The 25,009-nt window shown below is 39.7% G+C and overlaps 1 protein-coding gene across 7 annotated transcripts in view; it reads right to left on the bottom strand.

The window, feature by feature from the left end:
* The window catches only part of ptprsa (protein tyrosine phosphatase receptor type Sa), a 214,364-nt gene extending 203,131 nt beyond the window's left edge, over positions 1 to 11,233 (bottom strand). For 3 of the 7 annotated variants that reach the window (XM_079349633.1, XM_079349638.1, XM_079349637.1), the window contains exon 1: positions 10,904 to 11,233. The gene's annotated coding sequence lies outside the window, so the exon portion shown is untranslated. Of the gene's footprint in view, positions 1 to 2,104; positions 2,164 to 10,903 lie in introns of all 7 variants that reach the window. The other 4 variants (XM_079349634.1, XM_079349635.1, XM_079349639.1 and 1 more) reach the window with 4 other exon arrangements.
* Positions 11,234 to 25,009: the final 13,776 nt, after the last annotated feature.

Below are 25,009 nucleotides of genomic sequence, written 5' to 3'. Positions count from 1 at the left end.
AGGCAATGCATTTTTTATCACAAGGAGATGAGTATGCCTGTGGTCCTTATTGATATTTGGCTGCTTCTGACCATACTAGAAAAAGGATGAAACAACTAGTATTTGTCTTCAGCATAGTGTCTTTACAAATCTGTTTAACATTGGTTTTTAAGCTTTTTCCTACAGCTAAAGGGCCTGAACGTATAAAGGACTTGAAGAAGTGTCAGTCAAACAAAACTTTCACACACTGCAAAGCACGGGATGAGAGGACAGAGGCTTCCTGTGCCAAGTTTATCTCTGTGATGTCAGATTTGCAGTACAGATAGCTCTGTCATAAAGACAGAGATAGTCTAACTCAGGAGTGCCAGAGCTGGGTGGGTTCATGTTGCTGTTATGTTGTCTGGGAGGCTGATATTGCCGAGTTATTGTGATGCTGTGTCATTAATTGTAATTTGTTATTTAAAAGAACTAAATTATAAACCACTGTGTAAGTAGACTTGTAGAGCTGGAAATCATTTTTTAAACCATCACTAAGCACCTCTTGTTAATGTTGATATTAAATGTGTAAAATTAACAAAGCAGATCATATATAGACTCATGATTAGCGATTTGCCTAAAACTGATATTATCAATAGACAACAAGACATACGTAATGTAAATGATATCAGCTAAGGGCACAGGTCTACATTATCAACTGAATACATATAGCTTTTTCTGCAATTCAAGAGGATTTTCGACATGTTATAATCATTATTTTTATTATCATATTTTATCATTCTTAAACAAATATTAACAACATTTTCTCTGATTGAGTTATGATCGTTAATATTCATCACAGATGTAATTGAACAAAATGTGAACTATTGAGTTATTATTTCAGTTTTGTATTATTGGGGATTAACTTTCTGTTTTGAATCTCTATTGGTTGTTCGAAATCTTCATTTCACAACTCACGAGGCAAAGATATAAAACTTTTGAAGTCAGGGCTGCTGTAGAGAGAGCCGTGTGTGTGTGTGTGTCGGGGGGGGGGGGGGGGGGGGGGGGCAAACAAGCCGGGGGAAGGGGGAGACAACAGGGAGATGTAAATAACGAGACGGGAAGGGAAGAGGAAGAAAACAACATAGGCAATCAGTAGGGAGTGGAATGATGTTGAGCTGAAGGAGAGGCAGAGAGGGAGCTTGGGGAAACAGACGGGGAGAGATGGGAAACAGAAAAAACGAAGAAAGAGCTCGGGAAGCAAAGCGGTATGATGGACAAGGAACAGGAGAGAAAAAATTAAGTGGATTGACATGAAACAGGAGCAGACAGCCAGATAACCAGAAAGCTTTTTTTATGTCAATTAAAACAGCACTTTAAAACGACACAAAGGACGAGAGGGAAAATGGATGTAGTAGAGTTGAGGTTGCAGAGAGAGTGACATTTAAGCTCAATATGTCCTTCTGCTGCTGAGTTCTGAAGCTCACTGGTGCCACACTTGAACTGCTTTTCTTCTCAAAGACTAAATTCAGTGACCTCGCCTCCCCCGCTTACTCACTGACCGTAAACATAAGGAGGGGGGAAAAAACGATGACATGGGAAGAAAACATGCCTTCCATCTCTTGGGAGATGAATCAAACTGATGTATGGGGCAGCTTTGAAAAATTGGCACTCCTATTTGGGGGTTTGTCAAAGGTCTGACTGATTTATTTGGTGGGAAGTGATGGAAGGGGTTATCCATGTCCATGATTCCACTCCAAACAAGAAAAGTAAGCTAGGGGTGACTGAAAGGAGTTACTGTGCGCAATTCTTGTTTTTCTGACTCCAAGGCTGAGAGTTAGAGATGAGGAAAAGAATGAAGGGAAGGAAAGGTCAAGGTAAGAGGTCAGAGGAGAGGGAGTGAGAGGGACAGGAGTAAAAAGTGGGGAAAAGCAGGGAGAAATTGCGAGGGAAGCAGTAAGCAAAAGGGAAACTTCTCATTAGCTTACCGACCACATTCTACGCCACAGAGCAACGTATTTTCCAAGGACAGAAGCCAACAGCCTCAGAGGAAAGCAGCCCAGCCAGCACTTAGCCAGGCCTCATAAACAACCAACTCGCATTTGTCTCTTCATCTTCACCCAACAAAGTGACAGCAGAAATAAATTACCTTTAAGTAGATGTCCTCCTCCCTTAGTGTCCACTTCTTGACTCAGCTGCAGTTCTAAGCTAACGGTAAAAAAAATTAACAACACAACACAAGGTAGCACATTTAGGTTATCAAAGCGGCAGATTGAGTAAAAGTCCTTCAACCAATATTCACTCTGCATCATTGTTTTATTGAAATACACATGACTATCAGAGTATGAAATGTTAATCACTTCAACAAACAAGCTATTACCCCAAAACATCATATTACTCGAAAAACAATTAAGCCATGGAAGAATAAAGAATACAGAAAAGGAAAGCAATAGAGAGTGGAATATACCCAAAATCATTTGGTTAGCCTTATCCTTTTTTCAAAAGTTCAAGCCAAACCAAACTAGAAAGGTAAAGCGCGACGTTAGCTGAATTGCTGTAACATTCTGCTGTAGTAAGACTCCTACAACACAGAGAAAATGGTACAACAAAGTAAATACTTTGCAGCAACACAATATCCTCACCCAGGGCGTCTCTTGGCAAGGACAACTTAAAAGAAACAACATTTCCAAACACTTTCACTCTTTTTGGCTTAGAGTAATAGTTCAGCCGGGGTGCCGTAGGAGTTGGGTGGGAATGTTAACCTCAGCCTGACATCTGTAAATAGGAACCTCATGGAAGATAAGGGTCTGACTTGTCTCAGGGCGAAAGACTAATAGAGAAGTATATGCTTACCTCCCACCCCTTACCCCCTCACTTTGTCCTAACGCTTGAGCTCCAAAACATGACCTGAAAACCATGCAAAAGCTCTCCACCCCCCCTTTCTGTTCCTTCTCATTATGAGTCTGTTCCTCCACAGCTGTGATTTGCTTGCCTTTTGGCTTCAAATCTGTGGAACCTCTGTCAAAAAAAGAACAAGCGAAGGGGCTACTCAAATTCCTTACATGCCCAAAATGCCACAGTTTGTAAAGAAACACCCACTCATCTATCATCCTGAATACTACTGGACATGAATCACTAAACACAGAACACCTGGATGCATTAGCCACAGGAGCCACCCATACAGTAAGCTCTGTTTATATAAAAAAATATATAAAAATAATAAAAACAGCTATTAGCTTGTTCCTTAGTTAATGAAGTGAGCTGTCTTTATGTGGGAAAAAAAATACCCCAAACATAGAAAAAGGAAATTAGGAATGTCTAGCCCTCTTTTTTTCCTCCATTGTTAGGATAGTATAAACACCCTGTTTGCATTCGTTGTTTGGCTTGGGTCCTGCCATGAGCAGCTGCTATTGAGCTAGCCCTTAGAGGTTTGTTAATCAAGCAAAGGCAAAACAATTACTAGAATCCGATAATCAATGGGCGTGGACGAACAATAAATCTTTGCTGGCTGCTTCAGAGAACGACAAGTGGTGGGAAATGGGTTCCTACTAATTAAACAGGAACCTGGTATGCTATCGTTGGCTAATAGCTATGCTGCAACATCGTTTTGCCCATCTGATTAGGCTGTTTGACACAGTTGTAGTAAAGGCCATTACAAAGCCCTTTTTTAAAAAGTGTTTTCCGGCATGCTTTCTAAAGTGCTGCTACATTTACATCTATATTCCTCAGAGAACTTTGAGAGAGTTTCACCTTTTGTTTTCTGTGAGAGAAAAAAAATCTATATTGGCATCTAACTGCAAGAGACAGATTATGACTCTAAACATGATTAAACATTAAATATTCGCAGCATTAATGTAAGGTATATGAAAGATCAAATCTGAGGGGATTATAAAAATGATTGTCACTGTATTTAGTGCTAGTACTTACTCTATAAAAATTGAAATTATAAATAAATAAATCAAAGTGGCCTCCTTGTGCTATCATGTGTTAGTTAGTTAAGCTAATATCCACAATGAGTAAATCTAAGTAAAAGTCAGCACAAGCTTTTGTTAATTAAGGGTATTTCCCTCCCTAAATGTTCCAAATATAATCAATTAGGCATAAATATGGGAGTTTTGATCCTAGTTGCCTATTGCTGGATCAGATATCCCAATTGAACAGCACGCAATGGCAGAAAACCCTGAGAGTGGGATGGGAATCCCGCTGATATAAGAGGGGAGCTTGCTGGTAAATGCTGGGGGTATCAGGTAAGACAAATCTGTCTGGATTTATGGGAGCCGTGTGCGAGCTGCAGAAAATAGATCAGGCAAATAGAGGGGAGTTTATGATATGTGGTTTTAGGGTGAGCTTCAGTATGCTGCAAAGTCGTGATTTATTATGCGGGGAACAGTGGACTATTTGTTTGAATTTAATCATGTGTTTCTGAAAACATGAAAATAGTTGTGGAACTCTCTTTAAGAGTATTGATGTACATAGAAAGATGACTGAGTTAAAGATAACTTTCCTGATCTTTTTCCAAAAGAAACCAAGGGACTGTAACACTTTGATATTTTTCTTGTGTTTGCATCAAAGGTAAATGTGGCAGAAACAATGATCGGCTTTGCAAGCAGTCAAGCTGACAGCTTTCCACCTGACACAAAAGCAACCATGCCATGACCAATAGTTGTTCATGACTTGTTTTAGAAGTGTCCAATCCTCCAACCTGTTTATTTCTTCCACCCTGTCTACTGTATGATTCTACTTTGTGTCCTATTATGCGTCCTTATCTCCATTTTATTCCTCACCTTGTAGTTTGATCTATTTTCCAATCATCTCTAATTGTTCCCCTTTCTTCCCAATTTGCCTTTCCTATCCCTTTTAAATCTACTCATTCCTCTTCTCTCCCACCCAGTCATTATTTTTCCTTCCTTGCTCATCATCTTATCTTTTCCCTGCCAATCACTTGATGTCAAGTCTCCCTTTCTCCGTAACTTTCAGTTTCTGAGCCTTCTTGCAAAAACTGCCCCCTCTAATCTATTCTGTTTCAACTGTTTCTTCCTCAACCTGTTTGTTGTTCTTCCTTGTCACATTTCTTAATTCCAATTCATGTTACCCATTCCTTCCAATCACCTGTCTGTCTCCCTCTAGTTTTCCTCGCTGCTCCCACTTTCTATTGATCTACCTCTATCTGAAGGCTAAGTAGAATTTGCATGCCCTTCACCTCTTCTTTCGCCTATCACTCCTGATGACTCCACATCCTCTATTTTTTTTCACCTTGTCTCTCCCTTTGCTCCCATGCAATCCGCAGTTCACAGGTTTCCCAGGGCACATTGTTGCATCCTAACGGAAGCTTGCACAGCATTCTTGCCATAAATAATTGAACAGGCCCCACATGGCCAGGCACACTCAGTCTAAATGGATTATTCTGGGGGAGATCAATGCCGGCCTGTGAGGATTTTATTAGCGACTGCAGTTGAAACATACAAGGCCACCGCCAATGTTCTCCTCCCTCTTTCTTAATTCTCCGCTGCTCTACCATCCGACATTCCTTTAACCGTCCACCCACTTCAGTTAAAGACCCCGCCAAGCCAGGCGAAGACCAAAGCAGACGCCTTATAGTACAGGTTTGAATTAAACATAAATGACTATCCAAGACACTGCATGAATCATTCATTCATGATGCCTTTGACTATGATGCAGGCTAGTAGTAAACGGGCGAGACAGCATTTTGTTATTCCTGCCACTGTCAAGATGCATCAACCTCACACACCCCAACCATCGCCAGCCCCCGCTTACCAGCATGACGGGAAACATCCGGCAATACCCACTGGAGTTGTCATGGGCAAAAGAAGGGGGGGGCGGGGTGAAATGCAAACATGACCTTCAATAGTTACGACCCTCTGGGGCGGGGGGCGGCTACGGTGGCGAATAACCCTCTTTAAGCCTCTCTCCCCCGAGATGATTTACATCTGTCTCATCCAGTTAGAGGTTGTCTAATTGTCTGCTTTCCGGAAAACACCCTGCCAAGCTGGCAACCACAGGTACTACCTTGTTAGCTATTCAGATTTCCCCAGTCCATGTTATATTAAAGGTAGAGATTACACCACTTCTACTAAAATTCAACCTTTCCCTTACCTCTAACCATGTGGATTTTTATCTCAAATCAACACATTTTGAAATGCTATAGCAATAATCTATTCATTGTCATCATACACCATCAGTTACTAAAGCTTTCAGTCCTTTTTTCCAAGCAGAGGTTTAACACGCATGGCAAAGAGGTGGTGGCTTCAAAGCAGACGCACTTTGTGAGGGGAAATGCCATTAATGTAGCCATGGAGACTTCAAGTCATTAGCCCTCAAATGTGGGCATGCGTGTTAAAATGCATATACTTCTTCCTGAAATGACAATGTCAAAAAAAGAAGAAACTGATTTTTAAGAGACTGGGAGATTGTTTTTCATTGTCTTCTTGTATTTCACTGCAAAGAAATGTTTTAAACACGATGACGAATTGTATAAGGGCTTTCAACTTAATACTCTATGATAATGTCATGGGACAAAATATTGCTTTCACAGAAAAAAAGGAAACATACGGTACAGGTTTATTCATTAAATTAGATTAGATATATATACGATTGTAGTTTGTCCTACAGTTTTACATTTGTGTGTTTTAGACTCCATCCAAACACATTTTCAGTGGCATATTCTTAGGTATTCTAAAAACACACATTAACAGGGCAATTATCCTTGAGTTAAGAGTCTCTGAATGCTTAAGATGCTGCTTTTAACCTGAACTAGGACTGCCAGTGTTCCTAATGTTCTCTCCTTTCTAGATAAAGACTGTAATAAGGTTACATTTTCTCCTCCCCTTTCCACACTGTTGAGATCTATGGGAAAACAACGTAATGAAACCTTCCAAGCAGAAAAAAGCATGCAAGACATCTCCGTCTGCCGCTTTAACCTGTTCACATTGTTTGATTAGGTATTTGGCTGGTAGGCATGGATAGACACTGCTTTCTGAAGTGGCGTTTTGAAATGAAGCTGAACATATTTAACAGCAAGAGATGGACACTGAGGCTTTTAACCTCAGCCATTTCAAATGAACGTTATTCCATAAGAATGGGGGAGGAATCTTGTCCAGGTTTCTCCATGTTCTTCTTTCCTGACATCTTGGTGTATACCAGAGAAAATTTGTACACATCAAAGCCATTAAAATGTCAAGCTTGCCGGTGGGCTAAAACCAGGTCAGAATATTCATGGGGAACTTGTGAATAGTGCATTTTTTGTCCTCATTCTTGCAGTCAAGGCCTCTTCTAAAGAGCTTATAACTTAGCCATTTGAAATGACAAACCAGTTTTCAAAGGATGCAAGGACAATTTTCTTTCTCTGCTGTTAGAATATTCCAGCACTCATTTGCATGTGGATTTGAAGACCATATGCTTCCTGACAAGATGTACTGTACAATATGGAGGGATTTGACAGAAGGCTGGGTACAAAGACGCCCTGTCACATTACACAACCCCTCCATTGCTTTTCGTTACTCGATAACTCCATTCTCTACTCGTCCAACAAGTTCAGTTTTGCTGAAAGATGTCAACCTGACCATTGATAAGTAACAAAAACGAGTGACGTTGATGTAGTGTTATGTGGCTGAAGGAAAGGAGGTGTGGAAGGGATGAGATGGGATACTCTGAAATGACATTTTGCTACTTAGAATTTCAAATTCTGTCACAGTCGGGGGAAAAACATGAGAGGGAAAAAAAAAACAGGCCGCTGTTTATCTTGAGGTGACAACTAACAAGCATTGCTATCCTGGTAATTAGACTGCCGCAGTGCACATGGGCGAAGCTCTCCATAAAGTGATTAAATATTTTCTCTCTCTCTTTTTTTCCCTCTTCCTTTAAACAGCTCTGCTTCTTTTCCCTTTTCACTGCATTAACTACAGGCCACACACTTCAGCTTGGTGGTCCTTAATTATACTGCAGATATGACTTATAGCAGTGATAAAAGTATATGTGCTTATGTGTATGTTCAAGCGTGTGTATGTCTGTCACTGTGCATATGCCATGCACGCCACCCCACTTTTACAAGCCTGAATCTTTGCAGCCCAGCTTGTGACAGGTGAGCATGATTGAAGTGCATTTCTGCAGGAGAGAAAACAAGGGATACTTCAGCACGCCATCCAATCACCCATCTCATACATATACAGTGAGGCCGTTTGATTGATGTTGAGCTCAAAGGTGTAGCACAGTGAAAAGCTAATGTGGTGGTGGCTCGTCTCCATTACTAAAAATCCACCAAACAAAAAGGTGACCTATCCTGCTGTGCACTTTGGAAATTAACTAAGCTTTACAGTCAGAGTGTTGTCATTTAAAATCATTTGAATTTTTTAAGAGAGCTGTTGAGATAACAGTGTGATATAAAGGTTTGAGAGAGGAAAAAGGATTTCCCCTTACTCATCAGCCACATGAGCTGCGGAGCTTCTCAACAGGGCATCTTAAAGGAATCAAACCCCCTGAGGGTTTCTTTGATGAACCCCTTTCCTCCAAACTTTAGCCTGAGTGGGGCTCGTACAATTATCTTCTGTACATGTTCTGTCGTGCGGCGTCTCTCCGCATGTCCAACACGGGTTGATTGCTCTGTGAAAAAAAAAGGTTTGGTGAGGAGACGCTTCGTAAAATGTGTCCAGCCCATTAAGTGTGAGGGAGATACTCTGGTAATAGCTGTCCTTCCACAGGCTACAGGCGTGTCTGTTAAGAGTGACTGCCTCCTTCCTTCATTGGTCGGTACCACATCTTAATATCAAGGGGAACATACAGACACATCCATATGTAAGAATTATGATTCAAACTGATGCATTAACATCTTACAAATAGCCTAAGAACCCATGGACGCTTTCTTGCATGAAAAACATAAGTAATAATCCAAAAAGAAGCAGAGAGTTAATGCAAATCTCCCTCTGTATACAACAACTCATGCATGACATCATTTGTTTCATCACCGGGGTTCAGCTCTGCATATTTAAATGTCTTCCTTTGCAGGCGACCAAACTTTCTACTGTTATTGAAAAAAAAAATGTGCATGAAATATGGCGAAGGCTTAACTCAAGAAGCATATGATTGGTTGCCAGAATAAATCTGCAGAAGCGCACGTCTGAATATCATTTTAAAAGGACTCTGGACTATTTCCAGAGAGGTTGCTGGATGTTTAAGTGAGAGGTGTGTGTACTCCTTCTCATACAAATCTATCGATGAGTGTTACCTGCCTTACTCATAGGTAATCTGTGTGTTGGTGTTTGTGTATGTATGTGTTGAGAAGGGGGGGGTCACTCCAAATTTCTCATGTGATGGAGCATAACAGGGAATTGTAATGCACAGCAACATCATAAATTTGATTACATTACCTTGCACTGCAAGCCTGTAAGCCATTTCCAGGCGCCATAAAAACGCTATAACTAAGTTACCACGGGTACAAAGAAAAATGAATAAAGCCATTTTCTTTTAACAACCCGCGCGCTGGCGAGATATTGTTCTCCTCCTCTGGCTTTTATGAGCTTTGCAGACTCGCGATGCGCTCATTTCGATCGAAACAGCAGACAGAGGACGATGGAAAATGAACGACTACGGAGAGAAATTGATGATATTACTCAGTGGCAAATGAAAGTTTAATCATCATGACTATCATTTATCAGGGCAAACTAAGCTTTATTTTGTAGCTGTGCGTAAATTGTTTAAGAGCACCCATTAATACACGATAGGCGAATAAAGAGAGTAAAGCCAGTTCTGTTTTTGTAAATTGAAAAAGATTGAAATAGAGATTTTCTTAAGCATAATCTTTTTTTTTGTTGTTGTATCACCGGATATAAAACAATAATAATCCACGGGGGAAAAAAAGAAGGATTTCAAAAAGGGAGCGAATGTAATTGAACTCGGACTCTCCAGCATTCAACAAGGGCATCACCTGCACTTTAAAAAGTCAGTGTCATTGCCGCTGGCTCAACGTGGGGCAGTGGAAACGTCAAGTGGCACACCTTTCTAAGGTATCGAAAACGTGATGCTTAAATCTGGTCTAAGATTACAGAACCATCAGAAGTCCATACTTTGAAATAAATTCAGACAAACGGTCTGCGCACGCACACACACATACAGAGAGGGGGGTGGGCAGAAATATTGAAAACTGACAATTGATGTCTACGAATATAATTGGATGTCTCACGATCTATACGGGAATGTTCCAACACACAGCCTCAAACGGTTGACTTGGTCAATGAAGCACCCCTTATGGAGATGAACTTGTGAGATTCCCCCCCACCCACCCCCCACACACACACACACACACACACACACACACACACACACACACTCAAACACACACCTCCGCAGACAAAAAAAGAGATGATTCAGGAATATGCGTTATGCTCCCAAAACCGCCCAGCACATAAAACTGTACGAGAAATTCCCGATTCATTTTGCTTTTCCCTCGGAGACAGAAACACCCAGGTTTCTTTTTTTCTGTCTGATTAAATTGTAATTAACTCTCTATTTGGGGGAATTGAGGGGACCGTCGTTCAGAATGATAGATCTCCTTCATACCATAGCAGCAGATCTGCTCTGCTCCGTTCACCACCAGCAGCATCAGCTCTGCGGTGAAGTCTGGTCTCCCGCTGGGTACGGGACTATGTAGCATATCTCTTCTTATTAAAGCTCAGTTGCAGCTTTAAAAATCCTCTTTGCAGTATTCTGAGACGCTGCTCCTCTTTTGGCTCTAAACGCCCGCACAGACACGGAGGCAAGAAAAGCAGAATAGCCGAACGCACAGCTCGTGCGCTCCGATACAGAACCCACATGCTGATTTTTTGTTTGTTTAAGCGTTAAGACAGAAACAAAGCTGTGATTCTAAGCCACTGCTCTTAGACTGGGAGATAAAAGTAGCTGGATAGAGTGAGAAAAAAAGGTATGGAAGTATGCATACCTTTTTGTTAGCCACGGAGTTCCTCTTTCTTTTCTTCCCAGCTTATAAACCCTCACATCTTCATGGTTAAAACAAGCGGTAATCCCCGGGTTTGTGTTAAATGTGAGCGTCCCCGCAGCAGGTCCAGTTGGGGAGCAGTTCAAAGGTCCACTCTGCCTGGGTAAATAATGTTTTTAAAATCCAACCCGAGGAGCGCAGGTTGCTCAGGACGCGTCTGGGTGTACGGCAGGAGGAGTCGCTCCCTCAGCAGCAGCCGCCGTGCGCACTTGGAGAAACCAGAGCTCTGTCCGCGCAGGGAGGCTGAGAGAATGATGTCATGCGTCCGGCCCTCCCTCTCCAGCCACCCCTTAACTCACGGCTCTCTCCATCTTCTCTCCCTCTTTCTTTATCACACCCCCCCCCCCCCCCCCCCCCCCCATACATTTAATGCATTTTATCAAGACTTGAGCCGAAATTTTAAAGGGAATAATTTAATGAAACGTATCCAGAGAATCTGCTTTTTTATTTCTAAAAAAAAAAAAAAAAGGGAACATGTACATTTCCAAATGTTTGAACTTTTAAGTATCTAGCTTTGACTGTAGGCTTGCTTTGACCATTATTTATTTTTTTTGCAGCGCTCCACTTGACGTGATGAAGTCATGCCGTTCCCCCACGACTCACTGTAGGTATCGTCCAGTGGCATCGTTTGCCTGCCTTTCCCGGGATAAGAGGGAGGGTAGGGTAGCATGAAACGGACCAATGCACACTGCGCGCAGTAAAGACAGCCCCCTCCTCCTCTGTGTCGCCGGAGTGTCTTAAAGATAGCGCCTCATATCTGCTCATCAGAGTTTTAGGTGAGGTTCACTGTGCATGATATAGCCTACACTACACTACATTTAACCCTGATTCTCACCGTTACCCTAACTACTAATATGGTCATGTTTTAAGTTGCAAGAAATTAGGAAATGCTATTGTTGTTTTTGGAACTGGATACATTTCAGTTGTTTGATTACAGAAAATATACAACGTCTTGGTTTTCAGTTGTTAAAGAAATAATAGTCGACTGATAAAACTGTTAAAAAGAAGCTGCATTTCTATTTTTTGTATCTATCAAAACAGATAATCAATGAACTGGGAAAATGATGTGAAACTGAAATCTTTAAGTCCGTAAGTCAATGGATAAAAGCACTTTTTTCAAGCACCTTCCACTGCATTCACATTCCTCACAATGGATGAGCAAGCTATGAGGTATTTTCAGCATACTGACTTTGCTGCTGGCTGCTCACAAAAAAAAAACAGTAAGAAAATGACTGTGAGGGCATTTAATCAATCAACTTCAGCTGCAGGTTTTACTTAATCAAATCTTTAAAGTGGCAGAGCTGCTTTCCTTGACGACTGCACACATTCTTTTACAGGGACAAGCTGAAATGTGGCCCACTGCTGGAGCTCCGTCATTCATGCTTTAAGCTCAAAGTGAGACCTGTTCCTTAAATATTTTTGCACTTGTCCTCAAGTAGTGGCAAACCGACAGGTTATGTGGTTCATGTACCATCATCTATCAGAATATTCTTCAGAGTAAAATGATATTATATATCTGTTTATGACAGGAAGGGGGATACGGACACGGGTCAAATACAATGTCAAGCCAACAGCTTGCCAGAACATCACCTGTGGGCACATATGATGGCTGGACATGCAAAATAAATAAATGCACAGAAAAGCAACGACTGTAACTACTATATAATACTAACATGATTCAATGTTAAAGTATATGTGAGATGATCAAATGATGAACAGCATCAAACTACTAATTACAATGTTTATGGTTGGAGCCTTATTGTAAAAACTGACAAAACTTAAATTATGATACGAGCGCACACACAGGATCTTATATGCAGATAACATGCCTTTATGCAGTTATGAAAACATGTTTTGTGAATGATTCATTATTAATCTGTCGGTCACCTATTAACAAATATACATAGATGAAAATCACATGCAGTTGGGGATGGTTTTTGTCTGATTCTGTTTTGAATTTCTCTGACAAACTTACTTTTGATTTTTAAAATGTCACCCTATAAATTCAAATGTGTACGTCAACCCTTCATCTTCATAAATGTTTTCAAAGTGACTGATCGCCTTAGTGAAGCACTGATAGATTGTCATATTGAATTGACATGAGCTGACATTTTGGCACTGATGAAAAGGTAACTTGATTTAAAAGGGAACAGACCCAAAACCTGCCAAAAAATGTGTCTGATCCTTTAAAGATGGCACATCTGTATCGGCTTCTGCATCATGGGACAGAGGAACAAAAAAGAATGAGAAAAGTTGTACCCTGCAATGCAAATACTGAAAAAACTCTAAAGCCAGTGATTCAGTCAGTAGTGTGTGCCACGAAAGACTTAATAAAAGCATTTTAATTCCCCTGCACTGATAATTTGATTGTCCTTTGTGTGCCTTAGCCTTTACTTCAGATCATTTGACATTCCTCTGATAGTCCTCGCTCACATCTGTCAGGGGGCTTCAGGACTCCTGAGCCAAAAGTCAACAGGGTGAGCAGTATATTTAGCATTTGGAAGCGAATGCACTGTCTGTGCTTTTGTTATGTTCTATTTTTTGTTGTTGCAGCTGTGTTGCAAATCTGATGTTATTGGGTTTGAAATAAGATCCACGTTGCTTTAATGTACAGTAAATTTTACCATCTTAATAGCAAGGAATTTTAATCTGAAAAGTATCTTGTTTTATATTTTAGAAGTTTCGTTACAATTTTCTTTTCTTGTAGAATTAAAGAGGTTACCATCCTATAACATCCACATTTCCATAAATTGTCTATACATCAGTGAGACCAATCAATAGAACAGTGGTTGTAATTTTTCCTAATATCAACGTCTATTAAGCTTGCCGTGCTTTGCAGGTGCATAAATCACAAAGAAAATGAAAAAAAAAAAGCAGTTAGCATTAATAGGAGCCATTGTGTCCCAGCTGCAGTAGCCTTTTTTTCAGTTATACCACCAACAATGAAAAAGGCTATAGCTGATACGTTGGTTTTCTATTATAACTTTGCCAGTTAATCTCAGAAGGGGGGAGGAGCAAACGTCTTTCATTTGTACTCAATCAGCTTGGACACTTGAAAGGTTTACAAAAAGACTACTTATCACAGTGAAATAAAGATAATGGCTCTAATGTTGCCAGGGCAAGACAAAAAAAAGTCTTACTGCTGACTAAGTTGAAAAAAAAAAAAAGGAGCACAACATAAGCAGTTCCAGTGTGGCGAATCTTCAGTAGGTTATTGAAACACATAACTGTATGAAGCTCAACACCTCATCTAAACTCAAAAGAGAATGTATGTGTTGTCAAACTTAAGCCAACACTTTCAGCAAATCAGATAACTAAGGCCTTATTTCCACCTGATGTTAAGATTCATTCTCAGGGTACATCTTTATGGAGACTAATTTAAAGTGGATTCCTCGTTAACTGTTGGAAGAAAAAAAAAGACGAACAGATGTGTGCTGTATATCCATTTATCCACACTGCGCCGCATTATTGTAAACAATGATGAACTGCTGGTGAGTTATAGGCCACTCCCACATCCAGGTGCTTTCACAAGATACCTTACACCTGACTGAGTACAGGTCATTATGATAATTTCAACATTTCTTTGAATGGCATGAAATTAAAAACAGAGAAAATCATGGGAGTGATTCCCCTGTCTCCAGCTGTGGGTACTGAACTTGTTGTTTATCTAAAAGTAAAAAATAAGTTGTTGCTGTCCTTTTTTTCCACCACTACTGGTTTAATTGTGGTGTGTTAATGTGGATTTTAGAAATGAATGTTCTCATTGCATTTAACACATTCACACTGACGGTCCTATGGATATACATAACCAAATCATTTCTGACTAATTTGACAGAACTCTCGATGCATCCTTATTATGTCTTTGGTTGGTTTACACCTGTGTCTGTACATTTATGTTGGCTCTGTCAGGATCAATGTTAATGCCAGGTGCAAACAGCACTAAAAAGGAAGGCTTGGTCACATTCACAGTAACTTGTGCCTTTAAGTGCGGTTCAGTTTGAAATCAACACTTGATAAGTGTGTTTGTGTGGAAAAGTGATAAGTATGCCATTTTTTGTAGCTGTTGTGACTCCCTGTTTCCTGATAAAAATGACACCCATGCTTGGACCTTACACCCTGATCAACTCCACTGGTGTTTGCTCAAGCTGTCGTGTCTGGTTAAATAAAGATAAGAGACGTTGTCCACACACTCTCCTAAAACAGAAAGAAAAAAACCCCAAGAGACTGCACCTTGTCTTTGAAGATATCTCTGCTCTTCCTTTCCCATTCTATCTTTTTTTCCCACCACCTACTTCCATTCAATTAATCACCCTTCGTTTTTCTTCCTCTCCGAACACGTCCTGCTCACTTCTTCCTTTCTCCTTTTCATCCCTTCCTGTGTTCACCTGTGTGTGGGAAACACACGCCACTCAGCGTGACTGGATGAGTGGTTTAATGAGAGGAGAAGTAATGGTGTGTCACCTTTCGCTGAGCACTGGCAATTAAGAGCCACTGCCTGAAAGAAAAGTTAGACAAGTCCATTCATTGATTGGTGATTGTAGAAATGCTACAGAGTCTCCAAGACAAAGTAAAAGAGCTTTGACTCAGATTAGAGATTAAGGCAATGTACTACAGGGGGAGTCACTGTAAGGAGGGCTTGGTTGCATGTACAGTCTAATTGTGTCTCTAGTGTATTCCTCAAACACTTTTTGAGGAATGCGTCAAAAATAGGTAGACCTGCTTTTGTAAAGTTTCATCTTGTAATGATTATTTATTCTGTATTGTGCTGTACTGTTTATGACTTGTACGGAAGAGGATAAGGGACACTGAAATAAAACAAATCCCTAACCCTCTTACGTAGAGTTCTTATCAATTAAACTTAAATTAAAATGTAAACTATTCAATCAAACTTAAACCACATGTGAACATGTTTTTAATTTTTTCTCTCTTTTGTGATACTGGGGAGCAAATCCAATAAAAGATCAACAGAAAGACAAACTCTACTTTAGCAGACAACTAAAGAATTCATGCAAATGTAAAAACACAAGGCTCCTGCAAACATACTTGTCCCCCCCGCATGTCCATCCCCACTCCCTCTCGCCAGTCTCTGACCCTATCCACTGTCCTCCCTCCATAATAAAGGCTACAAATAGTTATTGGGGATATTACCTCCGATCGAAACAGGCCTATAGTGGTTGACTTTCCCACATCACCAGACTAAAGGGGCTCTCCTCTTTCTCTGCTGCACTTTGGATGAAATGTTTCCCAAATGACGTGTGCACATCCAGCTGCTGGATAGCTCTTGATTAACCAGACGCATTAACGGAGTTTAAACTGCTCCAATTACACATAAAGCATCACTTACAAGAGTTTGAAATGAATGGATGAAGGAACCAAAATCACATTTTAGGCAAGTTTGGTTTAGTTAAAATGTCCTAACCTTTTACAGAATATGATATGAGTGCAACTGGAGAACAAAACAACCCATATATTGCTAAGACTTTCTCTTCTGCAGCGCAATAACATAAGGTCAGCCTACAATCCATGTCGCAATGTTCACACGTTCAAATCCAATCTCGTCCCCTTTGCTGCATGCCATCCCTAACTTTCTTTTCCTGTCTCTCTTTGACTGTCCTATCGAATAAAAAAAGAGGCAAAGTTGGCCTAAAAAATATTGTGTCATTTTTATTTGATTATTTCCAGGTCTTTTAACATTAAAAGATACACAGCTTTGCATCCATAAAAAATCTTTACATGTTTGGAGAAATGAATATAACTTGAGTATTATGTAATAAAGAATGAGCCGATAAGTCGAACGGCACAACAGTTTGAATGAATGACAGTTTGCGTAATGAGACGGGGCATATTGTTAAAACCACTTTCAAGAGAAATCCATCATTGCAGTGGCCCTGCTATGCATCACTTGTTTCTGATGCTTTGATGCAAACCAGACCATGTAAACAAGAATATTTTGGTGAAGAAAACATTGCAGTAGCAAGAGTGAGCTGCAATGCAGGAAATCTGACTAGACTGGATTTGAAAATACAGCATTTGAGCTGTCACTTTTCAATTATGCTGGGACTTGTTGGCTTTCCCTTTAGATTGGTTTTTACAATTTGTTTACGTCTTGATTTCTATTTACTTTTTTTTGCTGAGAAATATTTTAACATATTGGCTCCCAGAGCAGGAAAAAAAGCTTCACCCTGCTCTTTAACACCTTAACTTGCTTTGATCAGCTAACAACCTGACAGGGTAATTTAGCTATTGAAAGGGAACTAAAAACAAGTATTTGATGAATTTATCACACAGAGAAATTGTATGTCCTTTAAAACAAAAAAACACACAAACAAAAAAAAAACAACCTCTGTGACATTGTATCACAGAGATTGTACGCAAGCAGAATAAGTGTGAGTCTATGGTTACATTCCAAGTGTTGGTGTGAAAAGATTAGATTTTCTATACATCCCACAGTTTCAAGAGAAGAGTAAAGAGCAAAAGTCTATTTTCTGTTGCATTGGGATGATTGTTTTTTTTTCTCTTTCATGTTGGAGAAATAAAAACAATGATGGAGATATGGCATTTGAGGAGAGACTCTTTGTTACCATGGCAATCAAAGTAACCCCTTCCACACTGCTTCAGCAGTCTTAGCAGTAAATAGATGTGAGACCAATGTAGTTTAAAAGGAAGAAGAATAGCATGGCACGACGCCACAATACCAGGGCTTGACGATTCTTATGTACTGTGACATTAAGGGGCACACTAGCCCATCTTTCACCATGCTAATTCCAGCGCAAAGCTAACTACAATTGATAAGCAGAAAGCTTGTGATTAGGTGAGTTAAATTTGATTTTTAATCCATGTGTGGTAATAACATACAAACAATTACTAGAATGATTGTCAAAGAGCATTTGTTTTGAATTTTAGTTTTTTACAACTTTAGAAAACTACCTGAACATTTCTCCTTTTCAGCCTTTGTTTCACTCTGTCAGTTGATGTGGATGTGGATCTTGACAGACTGATTAGCTCAGCGTCACAGGGTAAACCCAAAGTTGGCTCAAAGGTTTATATATCCTGTCTGGCCTGGGAATAACTCAGAATCCCCCACGAGGAGCTGGAAAACGTTTCTGGGTAGAAGGAAATCTGGGTTGACTTACTTTGCCTGCTGCCACTGCGACCCGACCTCGGATAGGAAGAAGAAAATGAATGGATATATGGACGCTGTGAATACTGTAATGTTGACTAAACAAAAACCAGACTGCTTGTGCAAAATCTTAAAATAATCCAGAGGTATTTAGAACTAAAGTTTATTGGCAAAGCTGCAAGTAGCAACAGTAGCTAGCAAATCTTCTCTTGCAACAAATGCATAAGAAAATACCAGAACATCCACTTGTGTTACGTTTTGAACTTTGACCTGGGAAACAGTTGTCTTTTGACAAGTCCATTGGCTCTGTCTTTCCAGTTTACATATTGAAGGGTAATTATAATGTAGCATAACTTCAAACATGCGAACAGAATATAATGATACCCGTGGGTGGGAACTTGTAATAATTATAATGATGAGTTATCAGATAACATGTTAGTTCCACATCCCTTCAATTTTAACCTCTAGGGTTAGCTTCACAAAGAAAAACTACTGACTGTAAAGAAATAGTGATGTAGTCATAATTCCTGGCATGCCATACAAACATGCCACTTAGACTTGGCGCATGGCAGGTTTTTACAAAGACGCTGTACCCTTTAGCTAACCCTTTCTATAAAATTTCACTTCACTAAAAGATGCTGTAAAGTAGTTTTTACAAGGTATAATCTATATCAGCTCCCACTATCCATCCAAGTGTATCAATTTAAGTTACTGCAAGTTGCAAAAGATAGAAACGATCGACCAAATGATGTATGTGGTGGAATATGTAAAGATTTTGCCTCTGCCTATGGAGAAAGTCAGCGAGCCGCTAACATGACACGATGAAGGGTGCAAGGTCGTGACAACAGTGTATGGAAATAGAAGCGCTGCTGTACCGGGCGATAAATTGTCCGTAACACAGACTTATAATGGCTGTGTGATAGCACCAGTGTATACAGGAGCCATCGAAAGGCACTTGGCTCATTAGGTTGAGGCATTGAGGGGATGAGTGGGTGTGTGAGCGGCTGAGTATGTGACACGACAAGGCTTTGATGCGCTGACAGGTGGAGAGCTCATTCTCCTGCTCTTCTCCTGTCATCATTGCCTCCTTTCACTTCTCACACATTTCTCACTCTTGATAAAGTCACCACCAGCTGGATTATTTCCCCCCTTATTCCAAATCTTACTGCTTTATTCACTCCATGGTCTGCTTCCTCAATCTGTGTCTTATCTAAACCATATCTGCTTCTTCTTCTTCTCAATTTTCCTCTGCCTTCTCCCCCTCACTGAACTGCGTGTAGATATCTATAGCAACAGCCTGACAGGACGCTCAGGTGGGCGAAAGTGTGAACATCCCTCAGTAAAATAAAACATTATGAATCTTCACAAAATGGGCTTGTCATCAGATCTGGATAATATTTAGAGTGCTGACTGGTTAAAATAGTTTTGGGTAGGCTCATTTGGATCAATAATGCAGAATATAGTGTGAATGAGCAATATGCAGAGGCTACATTTGGTTTCCCGGTTACGCATGGTTTTTATCATGCTGTAAGGATTTCTGTTTATAACTTCATCATTATCTTTATGACGATCAGCCTTTACAGTCATGAACGTGGACAAAAACAGTATTCTAAATCAAAACACAACCACACTCACACAGCCAGTGAGAAGAAGACAGGGCATGCAAAAGTTTATTTGACACATTTTTTTTTTCAGGTTTATCAACGTTGTGTGTTTCTATCTTTGTATGAATATAGGAAACTTAGGAAATACAAAACAACAACCATTGGCTTTTGGCTACTATAGCAACAAGAAAAAAAGCATATACCCAAGGCTTGGTTTGTTTTTATCCTGAAGAAAAAGACAGAGAGAGTACAAACAAGAAATAGTGTTGCATATTTTTGTTCCACGTGGACATGAATTTTACACACCTCTTCTTTGCATTAATACTGTGTTAAGCACTATTTCTTTGCCTTGATTTTGTATTCATATGCTCCCAAAAAAAGTCTTAATTAAGTTTCAACATAGCTTTTAAACAGCACACATTGTGTGTGCATGCAGTCAACAATTAAGTGCTGTATGCTATTCTTCATGCACACCCAGTTTCACTTCGGTATTTTGCCGCAGAAACAAGCCAAATGTCAGTCAACTTTTTGAGTAGTCACGTTTTAAAGAACGTGATAAAAATATCAGTTGCTTATGAAAGAAGTTTTTATGAAATCATTCAATGAATTATGTGATGCCAGCCTAAAAGCTATGAACAGAAATGGTATTTAAAGTATCAAAAGTTGCCTTAATTTTATGCCAATGCAGTTGCATGACTGCTAACACCAGGGATGCAACCTCTAACACTGACTTGTAGTGCCGTGCTCTGCTGTAAAAAAAGAAGAAAAAAAACCCAGGAGCCATCCTGAACTAGTTCCACATTATGCACGGAAGCTTTATATATTTATACACCAAAGATAAAAAAGAAGAGAGGGGCAGGTAGTGAGTCAGCGAGTCAGACAGCAGCTCATCAGTACATTATCATCCAACCTTTGTCTCCTTTCTTCGCCCCACTACAACTGCCTGCAAATAGCATCTCTCTCGCACTAGTGCCGTGATAAGATCTGACTTAACCTTGGTGAGGTGCATCACCTCTAACAATAACACTACCTTGTCACAACTACAGAACATCACCTGCAGGGGATGAGAGTACCATTAAGAGAGGAGATAAGCCTAACAGATAAGGGCAGGTTTCTGTTTTTGGCTTGCAGGTAGCATGCAGTATTTAGCTCAGCATAATTTCCTTCGCACCATTTCATGTTAAGCAAAATCAAAGTCAGTCTCATCGAGGTATGAAAGACTTGCTACAGAAGAGGTTGAAACATGTTGATTGTCCTCTTGCCTCCACTCACCCACTGGAAAAGTGAACAAAAAATAAACTTTTACGATTAGACCAGTCCACATTTATTGAGACTTTAGGGATGGCAATAACAGTCTGGGAAGTGTTGAAACTCTTCAGTTCAGACTGAAATATCTCTACAACTGAAGAATGGACTGCGCTTCTATTCAATTGGCATGGTTCACAATGAGTCCACATTAGGGATTTTTTCGCAGCTTCTTTGTCAGGACAACATTTTAGGAATTAAGCAATCTTGGATCATCTGAAAGCCAAGTAGCTTCTTGGATCAACAACCATTTTTTGGGGGGAACGAGCCACCTGTTATTCAGATAATCCTAAATATTATCTGGACCAAAACTTTCTTCCCAACAGTATGACTAGGAATGTGCAATGTGAGAAAGTAGTTGGAAGTAAATACAAATGACTTCTTTTATACACACCAGTACACATTCCTTGTATGTGTAAATGTAATTGCCATAAAAAACAATTCTGACTCTGATTCAACCAGGCAGCACACCAGTATTTCCCTGCATATGTCTGAGTTTACTGACTTGGTCGTTTGATGCACAGTTAAACTTACCTATACAAGATTGCATAACATGTAGCTAGACCCCCTTCTCTTCCACTCTGGTGTCATTGCACATGCTGCTATTGGCATACCTTGAATTATAATACAAACACAATTTATTCTTGGGTCTGACATGTAATGATGAAGGAGAGGTGGGCTTTTACTCAAGGCTTTAATAACAGAATAAATTCTGAGAAATTGAAAATTAAATGGATCCCCTTTAGCAGGTTTGGTAATTAAAAGTTAATGGAAAAATTGTGAGAGTAGAGATACAGCAGCAGTTGTCAGATGGAATACATTATAACACATAATAATTCACTTTGGGACACCACAGGTCACAGTGCACTCTACATGAGGCATTCAGGGCCTGATTCAGTGAAACATCAGTTAAAAAAGAGGATCTACTCCTGTGTCAGTGTCTACTACTCAACATAAAAAGGCATTTAGGTGCAAGATTGTCATCAAATAGTGCTTAACTACTGCATGTTTCACTAATCCATAACATACATTCAATTGTTTGTTTGTAGTGTGCATTTCCCGGCAGCTGTGTCTGCTCTTTTTCTCCAAATAAGCCAAGACAGGTCAGTTAGTAATGCTTTGCCAGCGGCCGCTTACTTTGTTGTTCGCTGAGAGGTTGTGACTGAGGTTAAGATGGCTACTGACAAACAGATATGAGTACTTTTTTTCAAAAAAGAATGAGAACTGACATCTGTGTGAGTTTAATCTGTGATAGCACAAGATAAAGCAGACAGACCACTGATAAAATCTGAGGATGGAAATAGCTTTCACTTGTGAAAAAGGAGCCAGTGGTCTGAGTGCAAACAGAAAGAGAAGCTAGGGGACAAATGATATACAGTAAACATTAAGTTAACAGGAGGGCTTGATTTATGTGAACCATGTGTGGCAGAGGATGTGGACAGATGTTACTAAATGCATCTTTACACAAAAGCATAATGATGTGCTTTGTATGTGATGAAAGAGTATATCTTTAGTGTATCAACACGACCCTCAATTGGTGCCACAAAGCATCTGTATTGGACAAACGAATGTGTTACATCCAATTCAATAAAATAAATTTTTTTACCTTGTAAAAACTAATCTCTTCTTTCTTTTTCCTTGATGAACTGGTGCTTTTTTTTACCCATTTATCATTGATGAAAAAAACTAGCTAAAGTAGTTATCTGAACACTTCGTTATGCAGAAAAGGAATTAAAATTCGAGTTGCAGATGGCCAAGCAAAAAACAAACAAAAACAAACAAGGAAAATACACAACACAGAGTTATACTGCTTTTGAATTAAAAAAACAATTGTCCTGAATCTTTCAACCCTTATGTTGACAGATATTTGCCCAAATATCATTTTAACATTTCAAGATTGTGTCCCAGAGATCTCGAGGCCAACTTAAAGCTAACCAATGTTAGCCTTTGAAAAACACAGAAAATATCAAGTGTGAAAGGTGCAGTGAAGTGAAATTGTATTATGACTCCTAGATTTTAAAGTTAACAGCATTAGCTACAGGTCTTCTCCTTCTGTCACACCCTTACCTTCACTCTTATACAAATTGTCCTCCTGCAGCCCTCTGGGGAGACGGCTGCTCCGAAAAAGAAGCGCCTTTAGAGGCCTATTATCCACAGCGTCTGCAATGTTGATATGGGGCTATTTAACTTGAGCTTCTCCCTCTGCCTCTATCTGTCTTCATCTGTCTCACTCTGTCTGTGCTTCCCACTGTTTGTGTTTGTGTCAACAATCATTAATCATCTGGAGCCGCTACAACAAATGCTCTGGGACACTTTCACTTAGGTACAGCTTTGACAAGCATACAGCAGAAAACATACATGTTTGCAGACACAATTATTTGCACTAGATATAATAACATGCATATCATAGCACACCTGACCGAGTTTTCATCCCCTAACCTGCATATATACTACCTAAGCTCCAATGTGTGTGAATTTTTCACCCTATGGGCATGCTCTCTATACACAGCCGCAGTCGCATTTAACTACAGTGGTTCAACTCTGAATTCTCTTACCTTAGACATGTTCAAAAAAACACATGGGGTTAATCCCCAAATATATATATTAAGAAAATTGATCACGTTTAGGTTCTTTAAGTGTCCCTTTGAGAAACAGGCATCATAGTACATTTTTCTCACTCTTTTAAAAATTCAATCCAATGTATGACACTGTGGGCATCACCAGAATGTAATATCATTTCCAAAAAATCAACAGAGTTTGTTCTGGCTTTTCAAGCTAAAGTGTGCATATATATTGAGACAGGAACATTTCTATTTTAATGCAAATGGAACAAGAAGAAAAAGAAATGTAAATGTAATGTAAATGACCTAAAGACGTCACACAACAGCAAATGGTTGTTGTTGCTAGGCGACAGTGGCTGGTTAGTAATGGGGCACATGCAGATGAAAATACACTTGTGTCTTGAGAACGTCTTTATTATGACAAACAACCAATGACACAGCCATGTACACGCTACATAGCCGAACAAGATGAGCTAAACACCTCAGAACTGCAGACATCTCAGTGGATTATTGTCAAATTGTAACGGTTGAGGATGTGTGCATAGGGTGTGCATTATTTGGTACACGCTTGAAAGTAAAACTTTTGTCCATGAATAACCTATCATAAATTTGGTTTTCATCATCATCGTAAGCCAGTGTGATTGTTCACTTCTGCATCTTTTGTTTTTCTTGAACACACGGTCATTATCACACTGCTTTGATTCCATGTCTATAATTAACCTGCCTGTGTTGTGTTTGCCATATTTTCTTTTAATCCATTCATGATTTTTTTATTTCTTTAAAGCCCTTTATATTGTATACTCACTCCCATGTCATCCGTCTTTTTACCTCGGAGTGTTTTCTTTTGATTCAATGACTTTCTGTTTCCCTTGATATCTCCCCACAGAATATTCTACTGCAAAATAACCTTTCAAAATTTGAGTTTCATTGCCCTGCCTTTTGTTGTGATCTGTTAATGTGTTCCTTTGTTTCATTCATGCTGTTTTAGTCATATCATTTTATTGCTTTAATGAACTTTATGACTTGCATAAAAAATGCAAATCACTGTACACATCTAACTCCTTCAAATGTTGTACAGTATATCCCATCTACAGTTTATAACAGAGTAAGATCTGCAGTCTTCATGAGTATTGACACAGCAATCCACCTGATCCAAGAGTTCTCAAATAAGTTACTGCCTTGCCTTCAACCTTCTGCTCGAAACAGTCTCAGCTTCATCTCATTTGTCAAACTAGCCCTATCAAACCTTCACGTTACTGCCCAGTCTGACTCTCACTCTGTGACTGTGACTCGGCTTGCTGAACCTTGAGGCTAAACTTCTGACACCACATCAGATGGCTGATGTGACCCCATGTCCCACCACTGACCTGCCCTATTATACTATACAACTGCCATGTTAGTGCCAATTGAAAGTGGCAGCAGAGCCTGGTGCCGAATCCTAATCACAATGTATAATTGG

The sequence above is a fragment of the Symphodus melops genome (assembly GCF_947650265.1).
Source record: "Symphodus melops genome assembly, chromosome: 8".
In the NCBI taxonomy this organism is placed as follows: Eukaryota; Metazoa; Chordata; class Actinopteri; order Labriformes; family Labridae; genus Symphodus; species Symphodus melops.
Note: the sequence above shows the minus strand (reverse complement) of the source record. Positions and strands in the feature narration are given on the sequence as shown.